This window comes from Rhea americana, unplaced genomic scaffold (genome assembly GCF_003343005.1).
Source record: "Rhea americana isolate MKP2758 unplaced genomic scaffold, rheAme1 scaffold_294, whole genome shotgun sequence".
In the NCBI taxonomy this organism is placed as follows: Eukaryota; Metazoa; Chordata; class Aves; order Rheiformes; family Rheidae; genus Rhea; species Rhea americana.
The window spans coordinates 621,773-647,522 of record NW_028186417.1 but is presented as its reverse complement, the minus strand read 5'-3'; the positions used below and the strand labels follow the sequence as shown (position 1 = coordinate 647,522).

General features: G+C 43.9%; 1 long non-coding RNA gene across 1 annotated transcript; it reads right to left on the bottom strand.

Moving 5' to 3' along the window:
* On the bottom strand, nt 1-25,694 carry LOC146593458 (uncharacterized). The gene is made up of 7 exons (XR_014896376.1): nt 25,614-25,694; nt 25,484-25,524; nt 23,471-23,564; nt 7,179-7,311; nt 4,685-4,772; nt 994-1,146; nt 1-233 (listed from the first exon to the last, which is right to left on the bottom strand). It is a non-coding gene; the product is annotated as an uncharacterized LOC146593458 (long non-coding RNA).
* Nucleotides 25,695-25,750: the final 56 nt, after the last annotated feature.

Genomic DNA, 25,750 nt, shown 5'->3' with positions numbered 1-25,750 from the left:
CTATGGGATGGGAAATGCAGGAAAATGAAAGGGGGAAGCCACACTAGGACTAAAATGTATTTATCTCACTCTGATAKGCACCTGGGCCTCTTGGTACTTGCGTGCCGCTGTCCCTGAGAGCCACTGCCAGCAGCCCRTGCTGAGGCAGGAGTCACCCGCTGYGCGGCCCCYGCTTCTCTCCCGCTCTGCTCCCGGAGACAGCTCGAGTCCTCGGTCCAGCCGAGGTGCGAGACCTTACGGAAAGAGAGAGACGTGATCRCAGGCATGCTCCGGGTAGCAGCAGGAGCCGTGTCTCGGCAGAGGCGAGAGGGTGCCGGTGCGGGGAGCCACTCCGRGGGGAAGGGGCCACCCCCCGCCTCGAGGCTGCCCTGCTCGGGGGGCATCAGAGTGGGGCCAGTGCGGGGCTGCCCGCGCTTCGGGAGATCTGCGCTCTGAGTCAGTGAGCGGCTGGCCGTCCAACCCGGGCACCTCTCTCCAGAGGCCACACGGCCTCTGTTTCGTACAGTTTATTAGGATGTSACTCAAAACTCCCCACAGGGACTGATAGTTGCAGCTTTTGGGCGTACACAGGCACAAGCCTTCACAGGAGCTGAGTCCCTAACATATTTCCACGAGGCAGCAGATGATCCACGGCTAGGGATGGTCTTTTCCTTCTCCTCATAGCCTGCGGGGCTGTGAAGGCCTCCAGTGCTCCAGTGAGTGACAGTCCCTAAAGTTTGCAGAGGTTTGCTAAACACTGACAGAGAGGGGGTGGGGAGAGCAGTGAAAGGAAAGAAAGGGGGGGGGGGAGGGAGGAGGGAAAAAAAGAAAGATGTAGAGGATTTCAGCTCTGGCTCTGCTACAGTGACTTGACATGGGGTGTGTGAAGGAGCCTGAAACTTAAAAAGATTTATTTTCTCTAGTCATAAATCTCATCCCGTTGTTCCTCTGACCAACCAAGCATGATAAAGTCCTTTTCCATAAAGTATTCAGTATTAAAGCCACAAAGCTCACCCAATCAGTAGCCATCTGCTTCTCCCATAACTGCTGCTCCAGAAGCAGGGAAAAGCAGCCAGAAGAGAAAGGGCACCACTGTTAAGGCTCCAGGACAAATGAGGAGGCACTGAATAGCATTCGAAACCTTTAGTTTGCCTTGTATATCTGTATCTATAGAGACAGAGAAAGAAAGGAAGCATTATATTGATACAACAATTGTAAAACAAAAAAAGGAAGAGGCATCTAAAGGGCAATACAGCAGGCATCAGCGGGCCCCACGTAAAAGGGATGCTAACAGATTTATAGAAACCTTTAATTGGTTTTCAATTGAAAGATAAAGAGGTTGAGGAAAAAACGGGAAGAGTGGCAAAATGAGCTGCATTGCTCTTCTTCATATGCGATGGATTTCATGCAACCAGATCATTTTTACATGATCTCCCTCGCGTCGAGCCCCCCCCTCCCCATCACTCCCTCCTCCAAAGCATCCACAACATCCCAACTCAGAAACGCTGCGTTGAACTTGACTTTCAGCTGGCTTGGAGGGAACAATCCTTCTCCCGCTTCCCCATGCTAGCCGTAGCTAAATATATTTGAACGAGAAATCCTGAAAGTTGCCCGGTGCATGCTGCATCTCCCGGGCTCCTGAGTCCGGCTGGTGGCAAGTGCCTAGCAGAGGCCGAGGAGGCAATAGCTGACTCCCAGAGAGGTTATTTTGAGGGTGCTCTGCCGGAGCAGGCAGGAACCGGGGCGAGCAGGGAATTTACCGCTTCGACTCTCCATTATCTGCCCTGGTCCCCTAATTAATAAAATAAAAAGTAATGGTGCAGATTAAAATTAAGAGGGGGGKTGTGGAAGAGCGGGGAGCGGGAAACGGACGTGTTTAGCGGCGCGGCGGTGCTACCGCGGGCGCGACGAGCGAGCCGCGGCGGGAGAGCAGCGCCGCCGCGCCCGGCTCCTCCGCGCCCTGCTGGCTGCGCCGCGCCGCGCCGCGCCGCGCCGCGCCGCCCCGCACCCCGGGGAATTGGAGGGTAAATGGCCGGATTTCCTCGATGCCACGAGAGAAAACCGCTTGGCCGAAAACCCCGGCCGGCTGGTGCTGGCAGCCTCGCCCCGCGCCGCTCCCCCCGCTTTGCACGGGCACGTCTCCCCGACGAGGCCGAAAGCAGGCTGAAGAGACGCCGCACCGACACGCACACGCACACGCCCGCACACGCACACGCACACCCCCCACGGCGGCGGGTCGCCGACAGGCATTTGCCGGCGCTCGGGATTAGCGGCCGCCCTTGTATAACGCCGCTTTTCGGAATTGCTGCCGGGATTAGGAGGCAGATACGCCACGGGGACCCGCTCCGCAGGCGCTGCCCCTTTTGATTACCGCTCGCCCGCGGGAGGGGCGCGGGGCCGCCGGGCCGCCCGCCGGCACCGTGGGGAGCGGCGGGGCGGGCGCGGGGCGCTGCTGGAGGCGCGGAGCCGGCGGGCGGGCAGCGGCGGCCCCAGCGCGGCGGGGAGCGGGCGCGCAGCGGAATTTGGAGGAGTTTCCCCCCACCCACACCGGGGGAGGGAGGTGGGGGCGGCAGCCCGCAGCCCCGGGCCCCCGGCCGCGGCATCCCTCTGCAGGGTGAGTGGGTAAATGCTCCCTTCCTTCCGATGGAGGGCAGGAGAGGAAAGACGAAACGGAAGACGTTGTTGCCGGTGACACGATTTATGTCCCGGGCACTTCTTCTTTTTTTTTTTTTTTTTGGTATCAGACTCGGGGCGGGGACGGGAGACGTTTAGCGCCTGCCGTGCTTAGCACCCCCCGCCCCTCCCACGGCCACGCTCACTCACGCGTGTCGGCGCGGGGTCCGGCCTGGGACACGCCAGGGCAGACCAGGGGGACGCACAGAGGCAGGGGGCTGCCTGCAAGCACCAGCTGGAGCCGACACTGAAAGCACGGGGCGGGGAGGAAAGCGTTTTTTTTGTTTTTGTTTTTTTAGGCCTCTGGCGTGTGAGGGAAACCAACACAAATATGATTTATGCACCGATTTAAAACGTGGGCGAGGAGCAGGAGACACCGATTTATTACCCTCCCTTGCACAGCTTTGTTTCTCTCACCTAACTGCGAGTGAGACCGAATTCTGTGTTGAAGGCAAAAGTTACGCTGCAGCTCTCCCCAAGCAGTATCGTGTCCAGTACCACCGTATTATGTCAAAAAGCTGGCATGGCAGCCAGTGGCACATCTGCTAGGTGTGGATGACAGTCATTAGCCAAGGTTCTCTGCTAAACGGCCTGCCAGAGCCTCAGCAGCAGTGCCCAATGCCAGTCACTCGGCTGCTGCCAGCTCAAAGGCAGTCCTGCCTCAAGGATGGCTTCCTTCCATGCTGGCGCAAGAAACAGAGGAAACGATGCATTTAGATGGTAGGGATGTGAGTGGGGTTGCATATGGGAGCACCAAGCAGATGTAGCAGAAGAGGAGATGAAGTTGTGAAGTGTCATTTAATAATTGCAGCACACAGGAGATACAGTGGCAAGTCAAGGTTGAGGTAGGGAAAGCGTTAACATCTTTCCTAGATACTGGGCAAGCAGCAATAGATGCTTTTTGATAGCACAGGTAATGAGACTAATCCAGCAGACTGTGTGTTCGTGCCCATAAAGGATAGGTGAGGTTTTCAGCATGGGGCGGCCGCATGTCAAGGTAGCCTGGAAAGCAGCTTTAGGCCTGTGAACGCATCAGCGTCTCACATCTTGGGATCCATTCACACGGGTGTGAAATTCAACAGTGAAGCTAAYAGTGAGGACTCAGAGATGCTATTCGGGGTGTGTTGTACAGAGAGGTTTCTTCCTTGCCTTTTTTCTTTGGGGGGTTGGGGGGGGGGGAGAAGGTTAAAAAAACCCAAGCAACTTAAAAGCTCTTCAAAACCACTCAAAGCCAATGGCAGGGCAGGTCTGCAGAGCTTGCCTTGCTGTTGTCTGGATGCAACAAGCCCAGAACTGCTCTTCCACATAGGGACTTCAGACACCACCCACTGCCTTCTTGGGGAAGACGCTGCACATAAACTGCTCATTAATCTGACTCAAGGTGTTTTCCCTCTCTGGGAGTCCACCCAATCCAAAGTGGACATGTTCCATGCTTTTGATTTAGGGRGCTTGGAGCTGGTTTTGACATCTTGGTTTATAGCCTAAAAAGAGCATGTGTATAACTGSAGCAGTCCAGGTGCTCACTGCACACAACATGCTCTCCTTTGAGTGATCTGGAGGTGAGAGATGGAGGGAAGAGGCACCTGCTCAGCCCTGCTACTACATCTTTGCATGAGGAGAGGCTTCGTTTCCCTCCGTTCATAGCTCTTGTAAAAGGTTCTTGTTACTGTCAAGTGACTAAAACACCTTGTGGCAGTGTGGATGTAAGGGTGGTGCTGAAAGTGGCCTGACCTTTTGGCTGCCTCAAAATTGTAGCCAGCTACTGTGCTGGCCATAACAGGACCTGGTGTGAAGGGTTATAGCCTGGATAGAGTGCAGGAGGCCCTCTATACTCGTAGAGATCACTTGGAAGTTGCAGGCATTCGTTTGTGGCAACAAAACTGTCTGAAGTGGTCGTAGTGAGGATTAACTAGCTAATGCTACCCTCTTTTTGTTTTCATAACATTACAATTACATAGCAAGGCTTGAGCTCGATCCAACATTTCATTTACAGCTAATCCAGGAAGTAACTTCAAAATAAGTAAAAACTTACCTCATTCCTCTGCATTTAATTCTTCAGATTCTACTCCTTTTTACGTCCATTCATTTAAGTAGTGGTTCAAAAACGTGCAAAATGCTACCTACACACAAGAACATACAGTCCTTGCCTCAAAGATGAATTTCAATGACAGCCTCAGGATCTTAATTCTTCAACTGCTTTTTTGTCAAAGTGATGAAATACCATAGGCAGCTCCCAGAGCCTTAAAAACAAAAAACAACCCTCCTCCCCCAGAATTAAAAAGCTTTTTTTTGGCCAGCCAAAGACTGATGAGCTTTTCCCCCCAGTATTGGCCTCTCTGCATTTATCTGTACTTTTACATCTCCACATACATTTTTTCTGTGGACCCTTAACAGCACAATACCCATGCTTCCCCCACCATGCTAGTGTTGTCCACCATGGTGCTGACCATCTCTAACGCCATGTGTGCTCTGCCTATCTGAGGACTCTTCCCATCCTGCAGTTGCAGTCCCCCCAATTTCCCCTGCCCAGCCACCCGACGTGCAGGCTCAGTTTTAAGCCCTTGTCCTTCAGCCTTCTGCTCTGACCTCCCAGGGAAGTTTTCACAATCATCCTGCATTTTGGGTTGAGTGTTATCCATCTTCTGTTTAGTTTCAGAGTTGCTTTTGGTTTAGGTTAGTTGGTTGGCCCCAACAAACTAAACATTTGCAAATTAAACACACACCATTTTTTCCTTTTCATAGCTTAACGCTTACAGTACCACACCAATATGCTTCTTTCACAAGCTGTGTGACACCTGTAAAATTGAATCCACAGGCAACGAAACTAGACACATTTTAAAAGCGGGAAATAAACTAATAGGTAGAGATTTAATAATTCTAGCCCAATCTCCAAATGTTATACCTTTGTTTAACTTTAAATATGTGAGTAATCCCATTTGATCTACTCTGGTGCTTAAAGTTAAGCTTATTAAGTGTTTGCATGGCAGTGGTCTACATGCAGATGAGTCAGAAGAGAAAGGAAAGAAAAGAGAGTGAGACTGCTCAGAATGGGCATTATGGCCGTGCAAAACAATGCCTTGCTCTCCTTCCCCCAAGGACAATGTTCCCTTTTCAGCTGCTCATGGTGCTGTACAGCTCTGGCATCGGGCTCTCCCTCTGTGTTTGGTGTTTCCATTGACATTGGCTATGTAAATGTGGTAATAATTAGGGCTGTCAAGATGAAAAAAATATATATTTTGAAGTTGTTGCCAAAACAAAAACCCATTTTCTCTTAATTCCACGTTGAACTCAGTGATTCATTTTGTCTGAAACTGTATGGCATTTTATTTCAAGGTGTTTTTCTCACTACTCATTAAAACTGTATTCATTGTCACTATTTTCAGACAACTCTGTGGGAGAGAACAGTTATCACTGTTCCTACAATGAGAACTCTGGGCAGAAGAGCACTTATGCACATGCTTCCTTCACTTTCAAAGGATTTTAAGCACACACTTAAATTTAAGTGCAAGTACTTTTTGGAACAGGGCATGTCATAGAATGGAGGTTTGATTCAAAAGCCATACATCCAAGGAGCCATCTCTTAACTCTTTGCTTTTAAGCACGAGAAAATCTCCTGCCTCAGCAGTATAAAACAGTGTCATGCTGTTTGATACATTTCTTGGCACATGAACGTTCTAATTCACAATAATATAATTTCCTTCCTTTTTTTAGTTTGCTTTTCTTTGGGTGCAGTGTACTATGTTTTACTGTATGTACTACTACATACTGCTTGTACAATGTTTTGCATGATCTAATATTCTTTGTTCAAAACTGCAAAAAAAATCTAAATAAAGACTATAGTGTGTCGCATCAGTATAGGCATCAGCTAACGTTTTCTACGGCATATGGTACTTCAGAAGCCATATGTACCACTGTTTAGTGATTCTGGCAAAGAGGCACAGAATGGTGAAATCCAACTGCCAGGATTTCTGAAAACAAATATGTAAATGCTCCAGTGCTTTTGTTATTCATAACATACCTCTAACACAGCACATACAATATGCTGTTCATTCTGTAACTAGTATACTACTAAACTATATTTACTTCAGTTCTCATTTTAACATTTTTCTATGTATGATTCCTCCATCTTTTCCAAAGCCAGTTTAAATTGGAATTAAAAAAAAGGGAAAAGGGGGATTTTACCTATTTCAAATGATCCCTTTTTTGATCAGCAATCTACAAGATCTACAAGAATCTAATAGTAGAACAAAGAAACATTATTTCAGTCTGACAGTGCCTGTTTTAACTAATAGGATGAAAGCAAGAAAAGGAAACTGCATTTAAGATTATCAGTTTTTACTGAGTCAAGTCTGTTAAACCAGGAATAGTCTCCCAGGGAAAAATGGTTGGTTGGCCCCACTCACTGGCTAATGTAAAGCCAGTAGGCTGACAAATCCTTTGGGAATATATTCTAGGAAACAATTGTTGTGGAGAAACAGATGATTTCAGACACGTGCTCAATAGCATCRGAGCTGCAAGATTCTGACCTGTTTCAGGAGTAGTCCTGGCAAGCTGGCATTTGCTCACTAGTAGAGACACAAAGGAGTCGCACTCCACAGCTGCAGGTTTCTCCTTAGAAAGGCCACCAGCATCTGTGCCAGCATCTTTTTGTGCAGCAACCTAAGAAGTCAGAGCACAGGCATTAGGGCAACGCACAGAGCTATGCAGTGCCTTCCTTGCCTATGGGAGAGTAACTTGTAGAGATTGGTCCTAGCACACACATACAGCATTTGAGCTTCAGTAAAAGCTCTTCAGACCATGTCAGCGACTGTGGTAGCATTCCTTCCAGAGCCAGCACTGGTAGGAAAGCAGAAGTAAAGCAATAATCCCCATTTATCATCTCTGGCAATGAGTCTTAACTGTATACTGGTCTCATCTGCAGAGAGCTTGTCATGTTTGCTTGAGATTTTGCTATGAAGAAGTATTTCAAAATGTTGCTATTTAACATTCAACTTTACTATTCACAACAAATGGTTTAAAAATTCTGCAGTCATGATCGCCTGTCTTTTGGATAATCAGTGTACATGCAGATTGAAATTATGGGTGTGATCAAATATGTTAGCAAGTTGTTCTACTTTTTTCYGGTCTGAAGAGACGACTATTGTAAATCCCTGCCAAAGCCAGTGTTTAGTTCTGCTGCGTCTCTTTGTAACACCAGTAAACAAGGCAAACCTAGAGCTGGCTGGGGAATAGGATGAGAAAGCATTTGCAATGCTTCTGTCAAACACTTTTCCTGTCAGTCATCATTTTTGATATTTAAAATGTTAAGAACAGCAAAATAATCATGTGCTTGCAAAACCTTTCAGTAAAAAGTTGTCCTACTGTAAGTTCTTAAATTTTGGCCATCTCCAAACATGACGACATTACATGGGTCACAGACCTACTGTTTTCTTTCCTTGCCAGTCTTCAACTATAATGTCCCTTTCAACAGGCACAACCTCACTCGAAGTGGTCTTATGCTTAACTTTCTTCCTGCACACATAACAGACATGCTTATAACTAAACTCCTCTGACTACTCTCCACTTCATTATTCTGAATCTTAACAGTCTGGATTCACAAATGAGTCCAGTCCCCCACCCTAACCCCAGCCCCCCATGCTGACCAGGATTCTGCTTTCCTCTCATTAAGTTCACAAAAGCATTTTTTGTAGAACTCAGGTGACATGCAAAAAGGATCATCTTTTATGTGAAGTTAGGTCTCTCATTTATAAATGCCCATATTTCTTCCGTCTGTCATAAAATAAGCCCTCAAAATTACCTTTTTTACTTCCCTAGTTTCACGATTCACCAAGATAGAATGTATCTTGCTGGGGACCTGTTGTTTTTTTCTATTCTGTTCTAGCCAGTAGGTGACAAGAGGCTGCCATAAGAAATTTTGGCTTTGAGTTTAAGCAATGTCTGGATTAGAAAAAAAGAAAAAAAATGAGTGTGAAGTGGCAAAAAACCCTTAAGAAGCCAAAAATAAAAAGAAGAATAAACAAACACACAATCTGGCCATCAGAAAAGCCACAGTTTTCCCTTGGTGCAGTAAAACTAACTATGCACAATCACAGAACATTTTGAAAGGTGATAAGAAACCCATTAGGAGAAGGGGGGAAAAAAAAAAAAAAAAAAAAAAAAAAAAAAAAAAAAAAAAAAAAGGCAAAGCAGTCCAACACACAGTCCAACAACTAAAGCTATGGACAACAGTGAGAAAAAAACTGCTGAATAAGCAAAACATTCTGTGTTCCAAAACAAGGGTACGCCAAGCTGCAACCTAAAATGAAGGAAAAAGAAAAGTAAAGGGGCTGGCACTGTGCAGTTGCCTGATAAGATGTTGTCCAAATCATGCAGTCATTGATAAGACATGCTACACAAAGGGAAGAGAGCCAAAAAAAAAAAAGCATGTTGATAGAATTGTTTCATGTACATCAGCATTTACAGCAGACCAAAGGTTAACCCTTTTGAATCCCTCTTGAATGAACAAGCTGGTGATTTAATGGGCTAAGAACAGAGTTATAGCAATGCACCATGGGTTGCTGGCTCTAACTCCAACCTTTGGCAAAGGGATTGTTTTTTTTAATCAAAGGGGGCTACACATGAAATAACTATTTGCTTATAATGTAAATGTGACCTTGTCCCACACAGTTTGATGCTAAATATTTGACAACGGCATTTTTTTTCCATCTCCTGCAAGCAATCAATACAGCAAGTTTGCAGAGTACCTTCCTTCCTTTGTCCTGGATGGTCAAGGGCGTGGAGGGAAAGGGTGTAGGAAGGCTGCAAGGGGTATGATACAGTTGCTGACACATCTGAGTTTTTTGGCATAACTACAGCAGTGAGCACAAGATGAACAGCGAAAATCACAAACACTAGTAATAATGAAGAGGGTGAGCACCGACACAGCTTACCGTGGGCATCTGTTTCCTTGGCCGAGCCAGCCAGGTGTGCATCTCAGTTGAGAGAGAGGCAGACTCACTCCTCTAGAGGGCGATTTTAGAGCTCTCATCTCAAAGACTGGCATATTTTTAGGGGAGAAAAATTCTTATCTGGGATATAGCCCTCTAAACTGGGATACAGCCATCTAAACAGACTTATTGCTTCTCATGAATCACCGACCTTAATTTCAGAGACATTAGCTTAAAATTGGAGGAGTAATCTCAGCTGTTCTGCATCTATGAACAGATCCTTGCATCTTTTCTATGAGCAGCTTTACATTGAGGTCCTCATCTTATCTCAGCAGTTCTTGTCGCTCCATCTGGAACACTGACTCTGGCATCCTGTTCATGAACCATTGGATTATTTTTTGTCATTCCTTGTAGATCCATACAATCTCTGCCTTACACAGTATATTCTTGTTGTTCAAGACCCACTTCAGTTTTGAAACTCCCTTAGTCCCCGACAGCTCTCTAAAAGTACCCCTGAGTCTGCATCCCGTTTTTACACGTAATATTTCAATCACACTTCACATTCGTATCTACCTTATCTTTTTCTGTTGCAAACCAAATTCTCTTGATTGCTGGACACAAGTATGGAGATCTAAACTCATCTCTTCATTCCTTGGCTTCCTGCAAGCTCTCTGCAATCTGAAACATATCACATTACTCTGTCTCCTTTTCTCTTCTGTCAAAGGGAGTCATAGCTTCCTTGCCTCACTGAGCTGCTGTCAGAATAAGCTTCCCAGTGTGAATAGGACACTCGGACACCAAAAATCCCTCTGGCTGTCTGGGCCTTAGCTAGGCTGGSTAGGAGAGCCATATAAGGACTTGGAGTGGGATTCCCAATATGTGCTCCTGCAGAATGAATGAATAATTTCTGTTCTGCATCTAGTGCCAGCACTTGCTCTTTGCCAGTTGGCAGAGGGTAATGCTTCCTTTTCTGAGGAATGCTTAACATTCACCTTTCTTCTCACCAAGGGGTGCCACAGACCCTGGTGGAAGTACTTTTGAGCAGCCAGGCACGTGCTGAGTTACGGGATTGGGGAAACACAAAGAATCCAGCAAAAGAAGCTTGGTTCTGTTTCAGGTGCTCCTTTTAACCAAATGTGAACAGCTAATCTATTCTTTTCCCTTACCTGAAAGTTCCCATGGGAACACATAAGGACTCTGTAACAGCAAATTTTGGAACATGCCTATATGTGAAAAACTTGATATAATATTTGAGTCCTCAGATGTTCAACCATTTGCACATACTGTGCAAGTGCCTTATTTGCATAGAATTTGTATTTGTTGGTAGTCACATTTGAAGAAGAACGCATACATTAGATTAATGTCATCACAGTTTATGGAGATCATCTGTGCCATGATATCAGCTCAAAGCTCTGACTCTGTTCAGTGCCCCGCAGTGCATTACAATCATTTCTGTCCTCACAGAAGATAAAGTCAAGATGGGGCCACAAAGAGATGGGGCAGCTAAACCAAGATTACCAAGCTGCAATGGCTATGTTGAGAGCTGAGCCCGGTCTCGGTTGAGAATCCTGTTTGCTAGTCTGTGCTAACTTTCTGGCCTAATTCTGAAGCAGAGGGGTTTCAGCACAATAAGGAGCAACTGGACAAAGCTGCTGAGCCCACATTTCCAAAAGCGCAGTTATCTGAACTATCTGAAGTCATTCTCTTAAATTTCTTTATATAACCCTCTCTAGATGCTTCATGTTTTTAGTGCCTAACTAGACGGGATCAGATGCAAAGCCATCAAACTGGACAGACACCTTTAGTCTTACAGTAGCATCCTTCCCTCTGTAATGACAATGGTTATTATTCTCTCCATAATTTACTATGGCACCTGGGTGATCTAGTCTGTCTAGACAGCTGGAAACTGTCATGAGAGATGCTGTTCCTCAGAGAAGTGTTGCTAGGCTCAGTCAGATTTGTTTGTAAAGCAGATGGAAAACCTCAGAAGAACAGCACTGCAGGAACAGAAAACTCATTTTCTGCTAGGAATGTTTGTTACGGGATAATCTTTTCCATCAGGTGACTTTACATGCCCATAATCCCAGTTACCGACAYAGCCTAATGAACATTTTGTTAACTGACTTCCGTTACTTTGTGAGAATAACCAACAGTCCTCAGGTCACTTTTAAAATACCTCTGTGCTCTAAACTTGAGCAAGGCAGAGAGCATCTGAGAGCAGTGAAGACTGGGGCTCCTGTTATCAGTGATGGCCAAGGCACTTCCAACTCTGTTCGCAGAAAGCTTTTCTACAGAAAACCATTTTGCTCCTGAGCAGCCTCTAATACACAAGCACCTCGTCTTCACTTTCAATTCTGAGTCACTCTTCATAAGACAATCTGCTGAATTACCCTAGGAGGTCAGATTCTGCCACCCACACACTGAGCAGCAGTAGGCGGAGCTGCTTGGCTGGAAGCCTCTTTGGAAGTAGGATATTGTACTTCCTGGAGTGCAAGGAAGTGAGCAAACCAACCTTCAGAAGTTGCTGAAACAGCCTGAGCAAAACTGGATAATTTTAGAGTCTGTTTCTGAGAAATTGGCACATGTCAGTTAATGTAAAGGTAGAGTCTTGATGAAATGCTAATGCTTTCGCTTAACTTGCTCAGTCACAAGTACTGTGCATGCTTTAATGAGACTAATGGCCTTATACTGGTTTGTGATGTATATTTATACAGCTGTACACTCTGTATTATTGCTCTTCCCTCTTCTTTCTCAAAAAGTGTATGAAATATCCCCTTAAAGATATTCCCCCCAAAACAATCATTAACTGCACCTTCCCTTTAAGCTGCAGAAACAGACTAAGAACTAAATCCTGAACAGACAAAGATTTGTCATTGTAAGATTTGTCTCGTAGTCTTGATGATGCAACCCAAAGGAAGTGGGTAATACAAAGAAAAAGCATACACCTCAGTACAGCCTCTAATGATTTCATCCTTACTCTGGTAATTGTCAAAATAACATCATTTTAGTGGTCGTTATCAGTTCCTCTATTAAAAGCGCGTGTCATAGACCTACAGTGAAGTTAAATGTGCAGTAAATTGCTCAAACTTCTGCATTACAAAGAAACAGCTCTCACATCTCACAGCAATGGCCCAGCCCTGACCGCACTAAACCCACAAAGTTACCAAGTGGGGAAAAATTTGTATAAGGGAATGGCATGCCTAAGTTTATGGTCTGTTTTATTAGACATTCATCTAAATTATGCCTCAGTCATAAGCAAGACTAACTTCTTAAAAAAGACTTAAGGGTTTTGAGACCCTTAGTCATAATTTCCAAGCAATTTACACACTTAGAAACCTAGAAAAGAACTTCCAAATCATATTCAAACCCCTCAAATATTTCAGAAAAGTTTCTTCAAAACCTTTTTTCTAACATCCTTGTAGCAAACAGCTTCCTATTTCTCTTTGCATTACTTCTTACCAACATCTGTCACTATGGTCATGATCTCTAATGAGCTTCTAAATTATATCATGGCATTCCGTATTAGTGAGATACATTCGGTGACCAAGCATCTCATCCTGCAAGATGTGAAATACTTGCCAAAAGGTGCTGAATGCTCTCAGTTCCCATGAGACAAAAGGTAAGAAATACAATTTTAACACTGCTTACTCAAGGAAACTTGGGAATTTTAGATAACTATACAGGGCAGAGATTTCAGCCTGCCTGTTTTATACACTGAAAACCTTTATACAAAGGTATGAGAACTTTTTTTGTACAGCAGCAAAGACATAGTACATGTTTCTCCAGAGTTGTAGTGCACGTGGAAAAAGCAYCAGAAAGTAAAGGTCTCAAATATCACACAAGACTATTTCTGTTGATTTTTARGTTTAAAAGGAAGGCCATAGTGCTGCATTTGGGTCACATATCTGAAGACTACATACAATCAGATAGTGACTCAGTCCCCTCATACTGCCAAGCTATAATATAAAGTAGCATTGTGTTTCACACCTATAGGCATGCACACACACATGCACTTCTTTTTCTAATGACTACACTGGACTAATTGAAGCACAGRAAGTTCCGCCTGAACGCRAGGGGGAATTTCTTCCCTGGGAGAGTGACAAAGCACTGGACCAGGTTGCCCAGAGAGGTTGTGGAGTCCCCTTCTCTGCAGATAGTCAAGGCCCGCCTGGACACAACCCTGTCTAACATGCTCTAGGTGACCCTGCTTGAGCAGGGAGGTTGGACTAGATGATCTCCAGAGGTCCCTKCCAACCTTACTGATTCTATGATTCTAATTAGATGTTAGTGAGAGACAAAGTAAATAGCACCAAGCAAGGTTTGCTATCTTTACTATTAGGTACTAACTTCACAGTTATGATCAAACAGTTCTGCAAAAATATCTACTYGAGTTGCCAATCTCTAGATTGCTTAAATCTACCAGATCTATTTTGCTATTAATTCATTAGGCAGCCAAAATAACTTGTAGTACACCAGCATCTCTAGTCACCTTCTGGTTAGGCACTATTGTCCCCTAACAGCTAAGTGAATTAAAGCAGCCCCACAGGCAGGTGACAGACAGAGCAGCAAGGATTTGTGGTAGTAGCCTGTTTTCACATTAGCACTTCACCACTTACTCCCCCCTACCTCCCCATCTTTCCAGGGAATCATGATCCTCACTAAAAGTTGCTCATAACATGCACATCCAGAGTTATTTCACACACTCCTGTCACTTCCCTCTGTCCAGATGGACTGAATTGGGGGTACTGTGTGCTCAGTCAGTCCAGTCTCAGAACAAACAAGGATGGAAGAGCAGTCACTTTTTTTGACAGTGTGTACAAAGAGTTTTTCATGAGATAGGCAATAAGGTGATGACTCCTAGCTGATGACTCAGCTTAGTCTTTCACTTCTGTTCATCCAGGCTCCTGTGACATGTCTCATGAGAGGAGAGTATCAGTTGGGTTTGATATATAGGACATGATTTTCTGGGGGTATTCTTGTAGATAAGGACGTGCAGAGCTGATGTCCGCTTTTGAACAGTTGCATTTTTCAAGCCTAAAATAGCTATGTTTCCTTGTAATTCTTGTATATACCCTGCCTTTCACTTTGCATCTGTGAAGCAACTTAAAAATCAATCAGGACCAAATATGCTATACACAGTAAACACATGAATAATTGTCATCATTGTGCTACTCATAGCATGGCTGGGACCGTAGACTCTACGAGAAAGTGGCTTTACAGTTAAGAACAGTAGAACTGGAAACAAAGTCTGGATTTCTGGCTCTTGGGACTACTGGTAAGCTGTACAATTTCTTTGGGTGGCAATCATCCAGCTAACCAGACAGCTGCTACGCTGGTGTCTAGACAAGCTTTGCATGCTAGGCTCTGGTGCTTGCAGAAGCAACTCAGCTCATCCAGAAGTAGATGCCTACATTTGGTCAGGTAAACATTACCTTTGTCTTTTCCATCTCCCAGAAAGACTATCTCACTCTGGATGTTTACCATACAGGACACTTGGAAGTTAGGCAAGGTGATGCCACATTCTGGACTTCAGCTCCCTTCTGGGTAAACGGGGATGCTAACAATTCACCTCTCCTCACCAAACTCCACTAATAAGTGACTGCCTTTTAACAGAGTTTTAGCCTTGAGAAGTGCTAAGTGCTAAGAAGATAACATGGAAGGTGCTGAAAATGTATCTGCAAAGACTCCAAAGCATCCCTAGGARGGGGAAATTACTGGAACTAATGCAGTTGGTAATACACAGCCCCAAAAATCTGTATTTCCTGAGGGAGCAATTAGAAAAAGCAAGARGACAACCCTACTTGCAGAGCAGCAGAGCAGTCCAGAATGAATCCAGTTCAACTGTAACATCCTCTTGCTCTTTTCCTAGGTGGGAGGGTCTCCAATACGTGCACATGCACACGTGTGTGTGTTTTTTCATTTTTTTTTTCAAAATGTGAGCATTAACTACCTAAGTCCAATATGACTCACACTTTCTTCCTGATGTGCAGCTGGTTCCAACCTTTCTTGGAAGGTTTGGAACAGGAAAGACTAAATGAGCAAACAAAACCAAAAAAATGCTACAGATAAAGAAAGAGGCTACTATAGTATTGGCAGGAAACAGATAGGGGCGTATGCACTACAGCTTGTCTTCATTCAGCTGCAAGCGTGCCTCAAGGCAGCTTTGCTTACTTTTTTTTTTTTTTTAAACCTATACAGGTGAGATGTCTGAACTGCCCAGGTGAATACATAATGACTCACCCTCAACTCGGGAAATGAGTTAGCCAGTGACTGAAACTGTCTCTATTTGTACAGAACAGAAATTATAGCAGTAATTGAAACACCCCCATTCTAAATACAGTTCATGATAAATCTCTGTGCTATAACGSTGTTATGAAAAAGAAAAGTTTTTTCCATGCAGAAACAGATGAACAGTTCTTAAACTTGAAAGGTAAGCACTGCAAGATACAAACAGGTCTCCATTTGCGGCTGAACACAAGCCTGTTTTTACTGCTGTTAGAGAGGGAATCGGACAGATTCCCATAGGAGCCTGTATCAGATGTTTGTGTCAAGATCGTGCAAGGCAATCACAACAGGAGTTCTGTGCACAACACAAATCCAAACAGGAGTCATATACCAGACACCACCAAGAAAGGACAGGCACAAAACAAGCGCTGTCAGTCCCCTGCAAGTGAGGGGCACATAGTTACTGGCACTATGGAAGACCTCAGTGAGAGATGCAGTGTCACTTGTGCACTGTTATCTAAACATCCCAGATAAAGAGAGGGTGGGGTGGAAACAAAGAACACTGTCACCCAGATGGAGATCAAATGATTAGACAACTTCTTGCGTACCATACAGAAAACAATAGTGGAATTCAAATGATAGCATCTTTTTGCACATCCAGCTTTCAAGCCTTAACCAGAAAGCCAGTCTTATTCTTCCAAAGAGCTTGAAGAAACACGCTGGAAGGTCAGTCTTGGTACCACATGCTAAGTTGCTTTTTGCTTGGCTTTGTAAAACAAAGCTTTGACTTTGTTACTCCAGTTCTTTCTTGGAGAAGTGAAAGCCAGGAGAGCACAGGAATTCAACATCATTACTAAAATATGGCCATATCACAATTGCAGTGTTGAACCCTATGTCTTTTTCTGTGACTATTACTGTGTAGCAACTGCAAATGTCACCCAAATTGTTGCTGAGCTTTTTACATCCCGAGTAGTTGATCCATGGAGCTTCTTTCCAAGCTAGCCTCATTGAACTTCTCATTTTCAAGGCACCAACAAAAATGAAACACTGATAAAGATGTTTTATCCATGAGTGAAGAGATGTTACCCTTCCTGTCTGTGGTATATCATTGTATTTACTGATCTGCTAACATCACTGCTTAAAATGAAATCTGGAATTCCAGACAATACTACTCCACTCCTATGTATCACAGCTACCCAATTTTGGGGGGGGGGGGAAACCCCAAACAAAAAAAACCACTCTCATCAATTACAGATAACAGGACCTATTAGTATTACTTGCTGTATAGTACAAATTAGCTTCTTTTAAAGCATTGAGAGCTTGAGGAAGGGCCATTCCAGACTCATGAAAATATAGTACCAGTCAGTTAAGATATAATTATCTGTCTCACTCCTGTCTGAGAAAYAGTATTGTCACACAAACACACAAAACTCTACTTATTGCCCAGACACAGCAACTGCTTACACAAATAGGGTAATTAAGACTGTTACACACATCTGAGTTACTAGAACWGCTCAGTTGGTAAATAACCTAGCATGTTGGTGACTCACTGATAAACACACCCATAAATGCACTTCCTTCTGAGCAGTCTTTTGACAACAGATAAAAGGCAAAGAAGAACCACGGTAGAAATCCCAGTCTACTGTGTAAATTTAGGTTTTCACCTAACACATACACTAGAAGCATTGAYTGGAGTTTGCAGCACCAGTTATTAAGAGACTCCTGGGTTGAAAAATACACTAACCCGAAATAATCAGGGCACAGAAGGCATCATCACCACCAAGTGTTCACCAGCTAACTGGCTCCAAAGACTCACTTGGCTACTGAATATGGTGCCCTGCATGGACCCTAGCATCAACAGGCACAAGGAGCCCTTCTGCAGATACCAGAGGACACAAGCTCCCAGCCTCTCTGACTTTGACATCTCAGCCAGCACCATACCCAGCTGCCAAAGCTCAAGCACTTACCTCCAGAAGGTCTCTGTGAAGGGTTTGGTATCTTCAGTTCACCCTCCTTTGTGCTATGCAGCCCCAACATGTCTATCCCCAGTAACCTGGGCAGAACTCCCACAGGCCAAGGGCAGCCACCACCTATAAAGGTCAGCACCAGGCCTTCCTGCAACACCCTCTCCCCAGAAGACAGGGACAGCCAGGCCCCAGCTGGGCCCCAAGCCCCTCAGGAGAGCCCCACCAATGCTGCTGCCCAACAACCCTTGAGGCAGAATTTCTGGGCCCCCTCACACCCCCACTCTGCAAACTGCTTAAGTTGCTATTTGCTGAGGTCTGGGAGCATAGCCACAGCTTATCCCCAGGGCCATAGCCATACCCAGCAGAAAAAACATGAGACCCAGGTGCAGGCCTTTATAATCACAAATCCATAGTCAAGGAACACATAACAGCTGCTATCAGCTGCAGGCACCCCTGGAAGYAACTACAAGCAGCAAACCCAGTTTAAGGAAAGCAGAACCTGAATGAAAAAGTGAATGAACAAATCCCACAAAGAGCTGTTAAGGGTGGGAAGGGAGGAATGACAAAAAAATGCTGGCCACAAGCTTCCCCTCCACACCAAACTTCACACAAGGGAAAAAGCTACTAAAAAAAMCCCCCAAAGCCTCTCCCAAACTCATAGAAGCTCCTGCACCTAAATGAATAAACTAAACAAAAATGACATGAAGAAACTCCAAAACTGGGGATCCTCCTCCAAAACTGCCCAAAAAAATGATGGAAAAAAAGAAACAAAAGCAGAAAGGGGAAAAAATCCACACAACCTGGTAAAAAAATGGAAAGAGACGGCTCTCCAAAAGAGGCAGGGGGAAGCATTAAAATTCGCCCAAAAATACACCGGTAATAATGCCACCACAAAACCTCCACCAGCAAAAAAACAACACATGGGGAACATCCCCCCCCACCCTGAAAACTAACAGCAGCCTCACTAAGCACAAGTCTCTGCTGAGCTCCCACTTACTTGCTGAATAGCTGCCCCCCAGCAGATCGTTCCTTTGCCAGCAAGCTGTATAACCTACGAGAGGTAAATAAGRCTTAGATCCAAATCACAGTGGATTTTTGGTCAAACTCTAAAATGAGTTATGTTTGGTCAAATTACGGGAATGAGCTTTATCACACTGTATTACAGCACTGAACTGAAGGTTACGAAATGTCAGTGGAATGGATCCTTGCTATAGGACTGAGAAAGTTATATTCCAGGGAAGCTTCCAGGAAAAATATTCCAGGGAATATTTTACGGAGTTACTTAGGACTTCAGCTGTATACATCGCTTGTATGGGAATTAATTTCACACTCTAAATGTGACTACCATCTCGATGGCAAATGGTATCTGTGTGTGGTTTGTACGTTGTTTGGTGGTGCCCAAAATGGCCCGTGAAAACAATGCTCACAAGTTTCAGGCTCTGCCTAGCGTTGTTGCTAAGCGTGAAGCCCTTCGTGACTGTAACTTGACAATGATTGCACGCCGGAAGAACGTTGCACAGATGACTTCATGAAACAAAATTAAGAGTCATACATAAGAGAGGACATTGCCACAGCTCTGGCGTAATTAGGAGCCATCATCATCAAATACAGGAAATTGGCACATCTGCTTTTTCAGGCTGTTGATCCAACAGCGGATTGTGCACTCTGTCAAGGGGAGTTCTGCTGCAGCTTGCTAGCTCTGCAAAGCTGTCTTTGCATAAATATTTACATAATTTTCCCCAAACAGCAGTATAAGCAGGATTTTTTTGTCATTTATCCTCCCAATTACTATTTTCCCTTTCTGTTCCTAAGCCTGTGAAGGAAGCATTGACTTTACATTGTAATGTTCTTTTTCTCCTTTCCTTCCCCAAAGAGGTCAGGCTAGATAAACACTAGTAACTTTTTAACCAGTACAACTCAAAGTAAAACAAAAATTACATTTTTGTTTGGATGAACYCTACCAGCGTATTTGGTCCTTCTCCTCACAAAATCAGTGATGAAACTGTAACAAATTCAATAGCTGCAGGATGAAGAGCTGCTCTGTATCTGCTTGTGCATTTTTCTTTCTTTTTTTTTTCTTCAGATATCTACTCAGAAATCTGTYGCCCTTTTCATGGAATGCATTGCTGTTCATGGAGAGTTTACTGCCTATTTCTTTCCTCCTTTTCCTCTGGTTGTGTAGTTGTTTCCTGAGAAGACCAAAAAGGGTCACTGCAACTCTAGAGTTGCGCTAAAATCCCGTCCTAAGTTAGCCCTCTATGCTGCTCTGAGCCAGCAGCGGCTCTCGGGACAGAGTTGGAGCTTGATGTTTTCTATCACTTTTTTTTTCTTTCCTCTCCCAGGCCTGGATAGATATATTTTTATTCTGTGCTGATTTGCACCAGGACAGCACCCTTTCTTTTGTTTTCGTTCTTTCTGGTCACCATGAGCAGAGTGGAAACTACCAGTTATGCAAAAGATGCCTTACGTTCCTGTGCAGCAAACCAATCAGCAGATAATCATACTGGAAAACAAGGGAGCCTTTTCTACCAATGCTGAGACCATGGATAAGTATCAATTACTATCCCTGGCTGATCTGGACCAATAACAGTCCAATATGCACATATTAGTGAAAGAACTCCATATTCCCGCATTTTTAGTTTCTCTCCTCCAACATATTGCCAGTGTTTAGGTTTTTCTGGGTTTTGGAGTTGAGAGGATTTTTTATGTACTTTTGTGCCTATCACAAATACAAAGAAAACAAAACAAACACAAACAAACAAACAAAAAAGAGTATCATAAACTATTGCATTGTCTTAGAAAGGAATGATTATTCAGGAATTCTGAGCTTGCATAATTCACAGATTTGTCTAGGCAGATATTTTCCATCTGGATGATACATGCAAAAACACATACTAACACGAGAATTCCTGTATTACTTAATACTATCCTTTTTGTTTATTCATTTATATATTGATTTATTGAAAGAGCACAGACTCCTGGGCAACATCTGTAAAAGCACAAAAAAATCGGCATTGCTAATCCTCCAGCAACTCTTGTATGACCCCCCCCACACACACACTGTCTAACTTTTGGAATCTCATTGTTTTCTCCTTCCTTTTGCAAGGTATGAAACTTGCATGTTTTGTTTATATCCTGTGATGGGACAAGAGAAATATTTCATATGAGGTACTTTGAGTCAAGCGCTGTTTTAAACTGGAACAGCCCAAGGGATTGCGTTAGTGTCACCTTGTCCTTCGTTTGTTCAGCTGCACGTCACAGTCTCACAAAGACTCTGGCGCCGCGTTACCTGCAGCCATCGTGTCAGAGCAAGAAGGTGGTATGTTACATTCTCAAAACAGCCTCTTAAGTATCACTGCAGCCATAAAAGGTGCTCTAGCACACAGGCTGAACAGGCCTCTCTGATACTGTGAAAAGGGCCAGGGTGCCTTAACCTCTCCCGTGCCACTTTGCTCCTGTAGCATGTAGCAGAATGCCGAAGCTGAACCTTGATCAGAATGTAAACTCATCAGAACTGCAGCCACTCATAAAGTTGAATTTCTCCCAGACGAAATTTTGGCGATATCTGAACACCCTCTAGAAAGTTGTGTCTCAAAGTTGTTGTTCAGAGGTATCCTGGACAAAATTGACTTTAAGGAGCAACAAAGATCGTCCAACACTTTGTAATCTACAGAAAGAACAGCTCATCCATTTCCTGACCCACTGTTGATTTTGGTTAAGCCAAATGACCTCCTCATCTAATRGCAGGGCCAGGCTTTCAGTTGGGCTGCATTAAAATTGCAGGTGGATTTTTTGCTCCAACTACTTAGTTCTGAAATAAGCTGAGTTCAGTTTGGCACAAATGCAGTTTGTTTAAGGCCTTCCCTAACACTCTGGGCCAAAAAGAAGGCGTGCGTGGGTGGATCTTAAGGGAGAACCTGTGGGGGAAATTATCTACAAGCGCTGAAGAAAAAGGAAGAAGTTGTATAATCCCAGACGTGTTTTGAACTGTATTGTTTACTACTTTCTCCATAATACATCTTGGCAGTGAATTTATGTTTACCTATGTATCAGCCTTCCATGTGAGCATTTTTGCTGCTACTGCTAGATTATATTTAAGCTGTATGCAGAAGTTGTGTTTTAAAAGATCAGTGTTTTCTTTTCTCTAGAATCAACCAATACCTTCTTTTCATTATTTATATATCGTATACAGGAATAAAGGATCCTTTAAAGAAGTACAAATACTCTTTTTCTGCTTTGTCCATCTACCATAGCTAAAATATGGCCCYTCAGTATGGAGTGAGAAGTTCTCAAACCAAAAACAATCCACCAGTTTTTCTTTTCATAAGCATTCATTTTTTAAAGCACATAAATAGAGGTCTGCCTGTAAATATGGGGTTCAAACTATTGCCTTCCACAGAACAAAGAATACGCTTAAAATTAAACAAGCTGCTAAGTACTTTTCTTATATCAGGGCCATCCACTGGAAAGTTTCCCACTTTATGACATGTATTGTAAGGATCTGTAATCACGTCCTTTCTCTAAGAAATAGCATTTGTCTAAAYGACTAAGGTTATTCATAGGTCTGCACTAGGGAAAACAGAAATTATTTTCTGTTTGATTTTGTTTGATCTCACAATAGTGGAACTGTGTTGTGATCCTATCTAACAAGAAAACACTTCAAAATTCCRTGTGAAGTACTGTTGTTCCAACAACCAATTCAACATGGGAAACCTTTTTGTTAGAAGTGACAAGGAGAAGATGGATGTTAAAGACATCAACTTTGCCAGCTTATCATTGGCGTGACTGACACGGGATTCTTCTTGTATTTTATCATGCGTGAACAAGAAAGATGTTGACTCAAAGGCAGATACTCAATGGGGATAATAAATATCAATTCACCATACTGCCTATTTTTCTCACCTATCAATGACATTTTGTCTAAATGCTCCTACTATCTGGATTCTCCTGAGTTGTATGCCAATAAAACAGAGATCCCGTTATGAAAGCTTGCAGTAAGCCAGGGTTTTGTAATAGCCACATCAGTTCAGTTCTTGTGTGAGAGAAGTATAACAGATAAGCTTTTCTTGTGAATCTTTTTCAGTAACTGTTGCTCTTGAATCAAAGATTCACCTCCTTGTACAAATGACTATCAACTTTAAGACATGGTGTCGCAGTTCAGCGGCTGGAGCACTAGCCTCACTGCTAGGAAACTTACTTTTTTACTTGCAGTGCCTCTTACAAGTACAGCACACACYGAGAGCAGCAGGGCCTGCCGTGGGACACTTGGGAAACTGTTTGAGGTTGTGACAGCTTAGAGTGGTCTCCTCATAGCCCTGAAACCCAGACCAGCTGCACTGGGGTGCACCTCCCCTACGCTTCCTAAAAGGATGTGCCCCCACTACTCTCACCCATATTCCCTGCATATCAGGCTTCAGGAGGCAGCCTTGCAATGTCTACACCAAGGGCATTTCTTTCTTCCCTTGAGATTTTTAAAGCTCMTACACCTATATATATATGAAGATCCTAGCAGATGCCTAGTAGGATGAGGAACTCTCTCATGTTCATCAGCTGTATTCTCTAAGATCAACTAACTGCTCCCTGCTTTGTTTTCTTAGTTTGTCTGTCTATCTGCATGAGGAGTGTCTGAGGGATGCCTATGTAAAATGCTATGCAGGAACCAAGCAGTAACAGACTGTAACTAAAGGGGTTGAAACTTACCACCGTGCGTCCCCGGGAAGTACAGCCAGGCACAAAAATGATGCAGAAGTTGCTGATGATGCCATGGTATCTGATCAGGAAGAATCTTCTCTAGCTTAAAGAACAGAAAAGATTAAATACGAAAAGGAAAAATTGCTTCACCAGTGGGTGCAGCCTACAGGCCAGAGGAACCCTGTGAAGAAATCAAATTAAAAACAGACAACAAAACAGTGGCTATTGAAAGGGAAATGCATATAAGATGGTCCACCTAAGAAATCAGGAATTTTCTATGAGAAAAAAAATGAGAATCTTGAGAACAAATGGTAGGGTTCCAGGCAATATCCTCTATACAGTCCAAATATTCCATAAAACATTAATTTAATAAAAGCCACAAGGCCGTGACAGCCTAGTGCCAGTCACAAACTCATCTTGATTCATGAATAATTTATTTGGCAGCTGATGGGGAAAGACAGTAATTTCTGGAGGATTTTTGTCTTGGTAAGTAGCTCGCCCTCTGACCAGTTCCACTACAAACCATTCATTTCGGAAGAATTGTCAGCTACTGAGGGAAACGTTTTTTTTTTCTCATAAGGCATGCGGCACCTTTGAACTATGTTTTATCTTTCCACAGCTGGACAGCCTTATTGACTCATTGCTCCTGTGATTGATATTATGATGAGGGACAGGTATTTGGTAAATTTGAGAGCTCTAGCAAATGTGATAGTCCCTCGTATTACTTTGCTAGTAAGATGTAACAACGCGTTGAAGAAGAAATGCTCAGTTTAGCCCTAATCTGAAGTCTGCTCAGATCTTTGGTGCTTGAGTGCCCTGTGTCTTTAGTTTCCCTSCATTACGATTATGAATGTGGTTTACTGTAAATTAAAACTGCTCGAAGTGGATGCTACTAAAACAAAGTTGGGTGCATATTAAGTGGTGAAAAAAYGAATACTAATTTTATGTCAAATCCTGTTAATCACTTGTCATATAGTGTTTGTGGCATAAAGTCCAGAAACAAAATAAAGAAACAGAGGCTAGACATTTATTTTTAACTTCAAGATAATTTTGGTTTATGTAGCTTGTCATATGACCATAATTTTTCATCAAAGAAAATTCACACATCTTTTTAGCCTGCAGATAATATTTTAAGATTATTAAGTATGTTTGAACTTCCTGTTAAAATCTGAAACCACAGATGGAAAAATCTGAAAGATAACATTCTCGTAGCACAAAGTGACGCTTTCTGCAGTGCCTCATGTTCACTGCGAAGGATCCAGCTTATGCTTCAAACCAAATGTTTGCTCTATATTTAGCTTTGCAAAGTCCATAGTAAATCACTGTATTTTTGTGGTTACCACGTGCACAGTCCCAAAGCAACAGTTTGGCTCCATCGCAGCTAGTTTCTAAAACAGACAAAGTGCCTTACTTGTACAGTTGTAAAATGAATTGTATATACATGACAAAAGAATTGTGATAACAGTGCATGTATATTGAATATGAGTRTGTGTGCAATTCCTACGTTTTCAAAAACAATATAGAATTTACTGCTCTGTTTTTAGGTGACTGTTGATTTAGAAAAAAAGTTCAACGTTCAGTACTGCTGGAAAACAACCCTAAGATGAACAGTCAAAAGCTGAAGTATTAATTTATTTTAAAAAAGGGGGGGGAGTATAGTAGTTCCTGGTTAAATCTGCTCAATGAGCAGCTCACATAAACCCACTTAATGGATAGGYTGAGCCTCAGATCTCAGTGAGGAAGTTGTTTAGATTAACGTATCAGATGAGGACGTCTGTRCTCCAAAGTATGAAAAGCTTAGAGAGCCACGGTTTTGTTTTAATTAAGAATTTTCAGCGTTAGCATGGAAAAAAAATATTTCTAGCATGTTGTAATCAGTTTGGCCAGCTCTTGTGGGTTTTTAAACTTTGCGCAAGCCAAGCTGAAAACAGATGSGGCGTTTCTGCTCCCTCGGCTCCATCGCAATATTGGTGGGTTTCATGAAGCTCGCGCTTGGTGCGCCTCGACCTCGTAAAAACTCACCTCTCAGTTTCTAACCGCTGTCCTCAGCAGCGGGGCTCACCCTGCCGAAAAGCCACGAGCAAGGAGTGAAAGCGGTGCCATTTCTGAACCCCGCGCCCGCGGAGGTGGGACACCCCCCCCACACACACACGCCGACGGGGAGCGGGCCTGCCGCGGGGCCCCGGTGGCCGCGGGCCGGCCCCGCCACCCCGGAGGCACCGCCGAGAGGCCGCCGCCTGCCGGGGTGGCGCCTGTGGCGGCGGGGGGTGGGCAGCGGGGCCGAGCCGC